General features: G+C 45.4%; 1 pseudogene; it reads left to right on the top strand.

Annotated features, from left to right (window-relative positions):
• The first annotated feature begins 5,409 nt into the window (after positions 1 to 5,409).
• Positions 5,410 to 6,403, top strand: LOC129512161 (glyceraldehyde-3-phosphate dehydrogenase-like; annotated as a pseudogene).
• Positions 6,404 to 10,651: the final 4,248 nt, after the last annotated feature.

The following is a 10,651-nucleotide window of genomic DNA, read 5'->3' as shown; positions in this document are numbered from 1 at the left end:
CACAAAGAAAGTACAAAGTCAGAGAGGCGACCCGAGAAGTGAGAGGCTTTTCCTTGTGGGAGCAGCTAGGTTTAAACACAGATCAGTCTGCTCCACGCTAATCATGAGACTGGGAAATCTATTGACACTGCAGGTGTTTTAAGTGCAAAGATAAAACAGACGTTTCCTTTTATCTACGCATCAGTGACTAGACATACTCTAGGTTCAAGAGATTGATTATTTATTTATTTTCACGCTGACTTCTAAAGTAAAGAAATTCATGGCAGCACCTAATCTTTAGAAATAGGTAACTGGCACCTTAGTGTCAGAAGGTGATATTATAGACTGCCACAGTGGTGATTGTTGGCTCTGTCCCCCACACCCTGCAGCTGAGGCTGGCATGCTCATCCTTGCGTTAGACAGGGGGAAACCAGGTTCTGGGAGGGGAGGCAGCCTTCTGGTGGGGGGTTCCTGGGCTCAAACACAGGCTTTCTGGCTCTAAGACCATGGTTATCTTTGATGAGGACTTAACAATAGAAGGCAGCAACCATCCTGTACAAGTCAGGGTTCTCCAGAGAAACAGAACCAACAGGATCTGTATACATATGTACCTAGAGAGAGATTTTATTCTAAGGAATTGGCTCACAGGATTATGGCTAGCTTGGCAAGTCCAAACTCCGCAGCGTTGGAAGCACAGGGAGGAGGGGCCGTTCGGCTCCAAAGGCAATCTGCTGGCTGAATTCTCTCTTGCTTGGGGGGAGGTCAGTCTTCTAGCAAGCACTTCAGCCGATGAGTTGAGGCCCATCCTCATTATAAAACTTTGCTTTACTCAAAGTTCACTAAAAAATGCCTTTACAGAAATATCCAGAATGATGTTTGTCCAAAATGGCTCAGTCATGTGGACACTTTAGCCATCACACACAAAATCATTTTAAAATACATTTCTTAATGATAATAAATGCAGTACACATTCAATATAGAAATCTCAAAATGGCAAAAAAAAAAAAAAAAGAAAGAAAGAAAGAAAAAAGAAAAAATATCCTAATCCTATCAGGGCCCACTGGGATGGATATTGCTCTAATTCTAGGCCTTTGAACATTGTAAGAAATGTTTTTAGGGTGCCTGGGTGTCTCAATAGGTTGAGCACCTGACTCTTGATTTTGGCTCAGGTCATGATCTCAGGGTCATGAGATCGAGCCCTGGTGTCGGGCTCCTTGCTCAACAGGGAGTCTGCTTGAGATCCTCTCTATCCTTCTCCCCTTCCACCCCTCACCTCTCTCCCTCAAATAAATCAATAAATCTTAAAAAAAGAAATATGTTTTCATATCCCTGTGTGATATCATTTCACAGTGATGTTTTACAGCCAGTTTTTTTCATTTAGCAAGTCTTTATGAATTTTCCTCCAGGTTAATAAATATTCTTTCATATCCTGACTTTTAATGATAGCACAGCAGGTCTGTCTCATGATGGCTGCAATGAATGGCTTCCCCTCTTGCTCAATATCCTTTCTCCTTTGTTTCTGATAATAGTATTTGGTTCAAGTGGTGCTAAGTCTTTTGTGCCGATGTATAGGCATAGGACAAAGTTGCAAATATCAAGAAAAAGGGTTTTCTCCAGGTTACTAGGCTGGTACTTTAGAGGTCTAGGACTATTGGAGGCCATTTTTATCAGTACGTGGACTTGATCCTAAGAATGAAGCCAGTATACAGGAAAGCAAAGTAGAGAAATGAGGGACACCTGGGTGGCTCTGCATCTGCCTTCAGCTCAGCGCATGATCCCGGGGTCTGGGATTGAGTCCCACATCGGGCTCCCTGCATGGGGCCTGCTTCTCCCTCTGCCTGTGTCTCTGCCTCTCTGTCTCTCAAGAAAAAATACATAAAATCTTTTTTTTTAAAGGTAGAGAAATGAAGAAAAACAGACTTCTGATTACATTCTTTGGACACCTGGATCCAGCCATGCCTGAAGATGTTCTCTTTATACTTTTCAGCTATGGAAGCTGATAGAGGATTCTGTGACTTTCCCCTATAAGAGTCCTGCCTGATATGGCATCATTCCCACTGACATGCACCAGTACATGGCTTTAACATTTTTTGTTTTTTGTTTTGTTTTTCTGATAACTTACCCATGAGGGGCAAGATGTTGCAAGGGAATTTGGAGACTGCAAGATGACTAAGATGTACACCCTGATCTGAAGTGAAGGAACCTATGATCCAGTAGTTGCAGCCAAGTACATTAGATAACTACAAGGATGTAAATTCCAACAGCTTAGGGGGATCAGGCCAGGCTTCCCAGAGGAATAAGCACTTGACATTGCTCTTAACAGAGAGGATGATAGGATTTCAAATTCCTAAATTTAAAAGGACCTAAAAGAACCTACAGTGAACTGGTCTTGATGTACAGCTTTAATGTGGCTATGAATGGCCTGAGGATCTTACTAAAATGCAAAATATGATTCAGTAAGTCTAGGGAGGAGCCAAGATTATTTATTTATTTATTTATTTATTTATTTATTTATTTATTTATTATTTAAAGATTTTATTTATTTATTCATGAGAGACGCAGTGAGAGGCAGAGACACAGGCAGAGGGAGAAGCAGGGTCCCTGTGGGGAGCCCAGTGTTGGACTTGATCCCAGGACCCAGAATCACACCCTGAGCTGAAGGCAGACACTTAACTGCTAAGCCTACCAGTCATCCCAGATTGTGCATTTCTAATGAATTCCCAGCTAAAGTGGGCCCTGCTTGTGCACAGGCTGCACTTGGACCAGGGAGGGAGGGTCTGGCCCTTGGCCTGCTCCTCCAGTCTCTCACACCAGGCTTCCACCTGACCAGAGGCCCATGTGGAAGACTTCCACGGGTCCTGGGAGCTCACTGGACTGCGGGGGGTTGCTCCTTCCTGCACTCCCACACATAGGGCTTCTCTCTACTAGCTGCCCAGCTATCCACATCTCAGGCAGGCCCTTGGGGTTCCTGCTGTTTCATGTGCCACCTTCCAGCCCCCATTATGTCCAAGCTTTTTTCACATCCCTCTGGAGGCAGAATATGATAATGTAGGGCTCACTGGACTAGATGAGTAAGGAAAAAGCCGAGAGACTCCCCATCTCACATATGTGTACCACAGTCCCCGCATGTGACCACAGATCTCAGCCAACCTGCCTCAACTTGTTCTACTTCTTTTGTACCAATCACCAGAATCTGCAATTAGGGTGTTGATTGATTTGTTCACTACCTTCTTTTTCCAACAGAAGGTAAAGCCGGAAAGTCAGAGCCCCATTCATCTGACTCTAGCTCTCTCCTCCGTGGTGTCTGGCACATGATGGGCACTCAGCAAATATTCCCCAAATGAAATGGATGAAGGCAAAGATGGGGAACAGAGGGAGACAGGTAGCAGGAAGGACATTTCTGGCAAAGGGAAGACCGTGGGTAATATCAAGGAATAAAATGAGTCACCCAGTTTAGCTGGAACCGGAGTAGAGTATATGTAGGAGGTGACAGCAAGGAAGGTTGGGAACGTCTTGTAGAAGACACCTGTGGGGAGTGGAGACTTCATCTGTTGGGTGATGGGGTGCTATGATCAGATATGCTGGGAGCTCAGCTTGAGGAGTGCTGGCCTGGCTGGTGAGGAAGGAGAGGGAACAGGGGTGCTGGGGCTGGGGCACTAGGAGCCGCCAGAGGCTCTGTCAACAGTGCAGGTGAATGTGGACGGGGCGGTGGGGAGGGCTGAGGGCTGGGAGCTAGGGTGGGGCTGGGAAACACAAGACATGGGGCTTGAGTGGGTGTCAGGGACCTAGGGTGTGGATCAAATGGGGGTGCTGCACTGATCACAACAGGAGGTTCCAAGGAGGAGCAGTTTCTGAGGGGAACCTGAGTGAGCAAGTACAGAAGGAGGGCTTCTCTCTTAGCTGATTCTAGCTTGGAGAACTGATAGTTACCTAACCTGAAGTCCAAATTTAGGGGAAGTGTCAGCCTGTGACACAGGGCAATGGCAGGGAATGCATTCCCCCTTGCTCTGAGCATCCCTCCCTCCCATCCAGGATGAGGGTAGTAAGCTAAGCACACCTTGTAGAGCTGTCGTGACGTTTCCAGATGTATGCAGGTGAGTGGTTTGTGGTGGGGTCAGTGTGGTGTTGGCACAGAGGATGGGCTCAGTGGAGTCCCCTCTCCCCAAGGACACACCTCCCTCCATGGAGTCAGCTACATCCAGTGACGAGGAGATGAGGGGGGTGGTCAGCTCCCCACCAAGATTGGACAAGTCAGAAGCACCAGACTGGGCCCCAGCTCCCCGTGGGAGGGGTGAGGCCTCTGCTGGGGCTGCACTGGCCACCTATCCCTGTGTCCAAGCCTGCTGGCCGCACTCTCTGGACAGGACAGAGTGCACTCCCCCATGAACTTCCTGCTTACATGTCCCTCCCTCCGAGTCTGCTTTGCCAAGAACCCAATATGTGACACGGGGTATTGTTTTAACAGAGCAATTCTAAGCCACTGGAATATCCGATATGGCTCATGGGCCACAAACTTAGACACTACATTGCAGATTTCCATTCCAGAAGCTGAGAAGGAAAGCAATGTTGTGGAGGCCCCGCAACTCTGGGTCAAGGGGCTTCTTAGGCACATCAGAGATTCTTTTTTTGTGCTAAGGACCGCTTCTTAGATTGATGTTTATAAAAGTACAATAAAATACATTGGATTGCAGAGGAGACCAATTATACTGAAACATAGTTATCAAGGTGCCTGGGTGGTTCGGTGGTTAAGCATCTGACTTTTGGTTTCAGCTCAGATCAGGATCTCAGGGGCCTGGGATAAAGCCCTGTGTAGGACATTCCTCTCCCTCTGGCACTCTCCCTAGTCCTGTACCACCCCCCACCCTGCTCTCATGCACGTGGGTGCACACACACCTGCACGCTCTCTCTCAAATAAATAAAATTAACATTAAAAATTTACAAAAGAAACAGTTATCAGGGATCCCTGAGTGGCGCAGCGGTTTGGCGCCTGCCTTTGACCCAGGGCGTGATCCTGGAGACCCAGGATCGAATCCCACGTCGGGCTCCCGGTGCATGGAGCCTGCATCTCCCTCTGCCTGTGTCTCTGCCTCTCTCTCTCTCTCTCTCTCTCTCTGACTATCATAAATAAATAAAAAAATTAAAAAAAAACAGTTATCAAACTATTTTAAGATATTTTTCAAACTTATCTATTCATGAGAGACACACAGAGACAGAGACATAGGCAGAGGGAGAAGCAGGCTCCCTGCAGGGAGCCTGATGTGGGACTTGATCCCAGGACCCCGCAGTCACGACCTGGGCCAAAGGCAGACGCTCAACCGCTGAACCACCCGGGCATCCCACCAAACTATTTTAAAATCACACTTTGGCTCCTCCCTGTTCGACAGACAGCCACATCTTCTGGTGCAGTGCCAGCCCTGTCCCTGAGACACGATGGTGAAGGTCGGAGTAAATGGATTTGTCCATATCAGGCGCCTGGTCACCAGGGTTACTTTTAACTCTGGCAAAGTGGATATTGTTGCCATCAATGACCCCTTCATTGACCTCAACTACATGGTGTACATGTTCCAGTATGATTATACCTACGGCAAATTCCACGACATGGTCAAGGCTGATAACGGGAAACTTGTCATCGGTGGGAAGTCCATCTCTATCTTCAAGGAGCAAGATCCCGCTAACATCAAATGGGGTGATGCTGATGCTGAGTATGGTGTGGAGACCACTGGGGGTCTTCACCACCATGGAGAAGGCTGGGGCTCACTTGAAGGGTGGGGCCAAGAAGGTCATCATCTCTGCTCCTTCTGTTGATGCCCCCATGTTTGCGATGAGTGTGAACCATGAGAAGTATTGACAACTCCCTCAAGATTGTCAGCAATGCCTCCTGCACCACCAACTCCTTGGCTCCTCTGGCCAAAGTCATCCATGAGAACTTCGGCATCATGGAGGGCCTCAAGAACACCAACCATGCCATCACTGTCACCCAAAAGACTGCGGATGGCCCCTCTGGGAAACTGGAATGATGACCAAGGGGCTGCCCAGAACATCATCCCTGCTTCCACTGATGCCACCAAGACTGTGATCCCTGAGCTGAACAGGAAGCTCACTGGCATGCCCTTCCATGTCTCCACCTCCAACATGTCAGTTGTGGGTCTGACCTGCCGGCTGGAGAAAGCTGCCAAATATGATGACATCAGGAAAGTGGTGAAGTGGGCATTGGAGGGCCCCCTCAAGGGCAGGAGGACCAGGTTGTCTCCTGTGACTTCAACAGTGACACCCACTCTTCCACCTTCGATGCTGGGGCTGGCATTGCCCTCAATGACCACTTCATCAATGAATTTGGCTATAGCAACCGGGTGGTGGACCTTGTGGTCCATGTGGCCTCCAAGGAGTAGGAGCCTCCTGGACCACCAACACCAGAGAGAACAAGAGTAAGAGAGAGGCCCTCAGCTGTTGGGGAGTAGTCCCTGCCCCGAATTAATCCCCCAACAAACTGGGAATCTCCTGACCTCCAATTTACATCCCAGACCCCCTGAGGAAGGGGAGGGGCTTGGGGAGCCCTACCTTGTCATGTATCATCAATAAAGTATGCTGTACCCAGAAAAAAAAATAAAAACAGACTTATGACATATTAATATATGGCACAGAAATTATAATGATGTGATAATATAGTTAATAAAGGGCCTATCAGTGGGTCTAATAATCTAGAAGCAATGAATGTTGATATTTCAAGATATATAAAGCAGCTATAAAGTGATCTGAAAATTATGTTAATGACAAAGTTACAGGGTTTATAAATACCAAGGTCAATGAAAATAAAGATGTAAGTTTTCCCTACCCAAAACCATGGACCCCCCCTGAATTCAATACATGCACACCCTGAGGATTTATGACCCCACAAAAGTTAAAGAAGAATGTCTTGGTATTATAATACCTGTTATGACCCTACCACACTTCGTTCTTGATGATGTGATATAAATGTGTGTGCCAGGGACCCTGTAAGCCAGTCAGGAATCCACACTCCAGAGATGATTCTGCTTCTGAAGAGTCACACCTCAAGGCACCTGCTATAAGCTCCTCTGTTCCCCGTCTCCGTCTCTGTCTCCGGTCAACACCAGGTGTCTCACTAATTAGCATAGAGAATAGCAAAAGGAGGTTTTTCTTGGTGAAATTTGTGGCTAACGACCTAACAGATGTCAGCAATGGGCTCTCATTAGTAAAATTAGGGGTATTCAAGTTTAAGGGAAAGGATGAAATGTTTTTGAGACACTCTCTCTGCTTGGCTGATTGAGCTTATGAATTCAGGGAGGTGTCCTGCACGCTCTGGGGCCTGTGTTCAGCCAGAGGGCTGCAGGCTAGCTGCTTGTCTAATATCAACTGTGGGGCTAACAGGATCCTGCTCTGAAATTTGTCTTGTCTGATCCTCCAGAAAATATTCCCTGTAATGTGTGAGCAGACCAGCTACAAAGTTGGAGAGCTGGAATTTTACCAAGTTCATGTGGTATAAACCATTTGTTAACTGCTTGCTTATGTTAATAAATTAAATTTCACGAGATGTGGTGAATTTGGTCTGAGGTTTGCTTTCGTTCTAACCAGTAGTGAGGTTGCAGTGAAGTAGCTAACTCTTGCTCACCTCACATGTTCTGGAAAATTCTTGTTTCTATCAAAAAGAACCCAAGGGATTGTGCATGACCATATTGGCTTAGGTCAGTTGGCAATGATGACAGTTATGATGTCAAGGGTTCTGTGGCGTAAGATCATCTATCCCACCACCATACTTTGCAGGAGACAGGTTTGAAGGCAGGAAGAGGAAGACGTATTGTCAAAGGCCTCAGAGTGAGGAAGGTGGAGCTTTGGGTTAATTACTTAATGAATGTTTAGATAATTAGCCTGGAGGGAATGAGAGGTCAGAGCTTAACCAAATGGCCCCAGAGAGAGGGTCTGTTTGGCTTGGCTGCTTCCCTAGCAGCTAATGTGGACAATTCTTGCTTTGTTGGGATGATTCCAGCCTTAACAAGCAGCCAGCAGGGCTCCCCTAAATGCTTCTCCAGAGAGAAATGAATCCTGAGGGGGGTGCAGTGAGGAGCTCTGTGTCTGCTGCGCACGCTGTATTGGGCTTCGTCAGGAACTGAGAAAAAGTTCTTTGAGTCTCTTACCTGGAAACAATGCAGGGTATTATCAGGAATGGATCAAAGTCCAAAGTAATCCTTTCTTTTTACCAGTAATCCCTTTATATGAAATTAAGTACCCATCACAAGACTGAAGTGAAAGAGAAGAATATTTTAATAATATGCTGACATATCTGTCCATCAGGTTATAGGACAGGGGGAGGAGGAGGGAGACAAGCAGGAAGCTGGCTCATGTCACCCCCATAAACACTTCATCCATCCAAAAACATAAACTGAAGACCCACTGTTCATCTGTTCATTCACCCACTCACATATTCATTCAGCACATGAGTCTGCCCACCTACTGTGCTCCAGGCACTGTACTAGGTGTAGGGAGGCTGAAGCTGGGGAATAATATTCTCATGGATCTTAGACTAGTGGCAGAGACAGACATTGAGCACATAATCACACAAATTTAGTATGTATCCTAATTGTAATCCTCACGGAGGAAGAAGATGGAGGATAGCATGAGAATATAAAATGAGGGGAAGGGTGACATCTCACCCAGCTTGGGTTATCCAGGAGGAACTCTAGGAGGAGGTGACATGTAAATGAGGCCTAAAGGTTGCCTCAAACATTAGGAATGGTGCCTAGCAGGTAAAGGGTGTATGTGTGTGTATCATTCCATGTAGAGCTCATATACAGAAGCTTTATGGTGGGAAGTGCTTGGTCAAGGCAGTGTGACTAAGGTGGAATATGAAGGTAGAATGGTAGGAGAAGAGGTAGGGATTATGCTGGGAATACTGATATGAATTAGACACAATGGTTGTCCCCTGAGGCTCACCATCAAGTTGGAGAGATCCCTGTGAGACTGGGTGGATCATAGCAAAATAGAGATAACTACAACGGGGCTCTCAGACTTCAGAGAACAGAGTAGCTGATACTGCCTGGAGGAGTCAGGGAAGGCTACCAAGAGGAGGTGATACTTGATCTGGGTCTCGAGGATTGCACAGGAGTTTGTTAAGCCAAAAGAAAGGCAGTGGGGAAAGTATATGCAAAGGCTAGATAAGTGGTTGGAGTGCCTAGAGCATAGAATTTGCTATAGGAAATACCAAGAAACAACACAAGACCTACAATATGAGCTGAGGGCCAAACATGTATTTTTCATTTAATATTAGTTCCAATTTGAATTTTCTCTGTATTATAGACACATTTGGTTGCAATTTTCTGATTTTAAACACTAAAAATACTGCCATCATCTTTGTTTTCTGGGCTCATAAGCAATTCAACTCTTTTTCTTGGTTGGATAGGATATTTTCAACAACCCAAAATGAAGGCTTCTGCAAATATCTTTAAAATAGTTATATTCTTGCAAATGTATTCTACACTACCCAGCTCTCAAGTCTGTGATATTTACATAACTCAGATGTCTGTGCTGGGGGCCATGACACTGATTAAGCTTTGAGGAATTTACATTTTTCTATTTGGAGACTAACTGAATCACAGAGATGATTCTCATAACCTCAGAATCCTCTTGTTGCATACATATACCACATTGCCTAGGTCTGTCTGGGGGCTCGTTATTACTGGAATATTCACTAATCCCACTCATTTTCCAATCCATCAACAACATACCTGGTCTGCCATTTTCCATTAGTAGAGTCATGTATTTGTTTTGGTTAAATGTTAATATTTCAATTAGATTGGTTATTAACTGTGCAGTAGTGCACTCATGAATGGAGAGGGGGAGCCCCGATTTGTAGCATATGCCGCTTACTGCGATCTTAATATTCCCACCACGCTAATTTCAAGCTACCGATGTTTAACGGCTAGCTCATAAAATTCCTGAATATTTAACAATCAGTATCCAGTGGAGCTGTGTGACCTTTATCAGTTTATTGAACAGCTTCAGGCTTGTTTCCTCATCTGGAAAATGTGGATAATAATCATACCTACTTCCTAGGTGGGTATGAATATTAAGTTGATCCATTGAAAGCACTAGCCCGAGTGCCTGTATACCTAAGAGTATACAGTCAGAAAATAATTGTTGCAGCTGTTGTTATGGTTTACAAACCCCTAATTGTTATTTATTGAATTAAGCCCCAAACAAACAAAATATTCCCCTTGATTTCAGATTATGTTTGCGGAGCTCCAGATAGGTGAGTCATGTGTAATCATTTTGCTGCGTGAGTCTTGTTTGAATAGCCAGGATTCGGTTCACTTCCATTTAGCAAAGGATAATTCTACAGTTGTTTCAAGAGTGTCCTGCTAGTAATGTTGGACTTCCATGACTTTGTCAACCAAAAAAACACAACAAAACAAAACTTTTGCAGCGGGGGGGGGGGGGATTTAAAAAAAAAACCCTGCTGAAAGCTTGAAAAGATGTCCCTTATGATTTTCTCTTTAATACCCAGAAAGAACTGAAATGCCTTGTTCTTTCGTGTATTTCAGAGGGAATGGAATTAACTTGCCTACTTTATGCAGCTAATAATATAGTACACTATGCTATCAAAATAGCTTTCTAGCGACACTAGCTACAGAAGCCCTGCCTGCTTCCAGAAGCTATATTA

Source organism: Nyctereutes procyonoides, unplaced genomic scaffold (genome assembly GCF_905146905.1).
Source record: "Nyctereutes procyonoides isolate TBG_1078 unplaced genomic scaffold, NYPRO_anot_genome, whole genome shotgun sequence".
NCBI classification, from domain to species: domain Eukaryota; kingdom Metazoa; phylum Chordata; class Mammalia; order Carnivora; family Canidae; genus Nyctereutes; species Nyctereutes procyonoides.
This window is presented reverse-complemented; position numbering and strand designations above follow the sequence as displayed.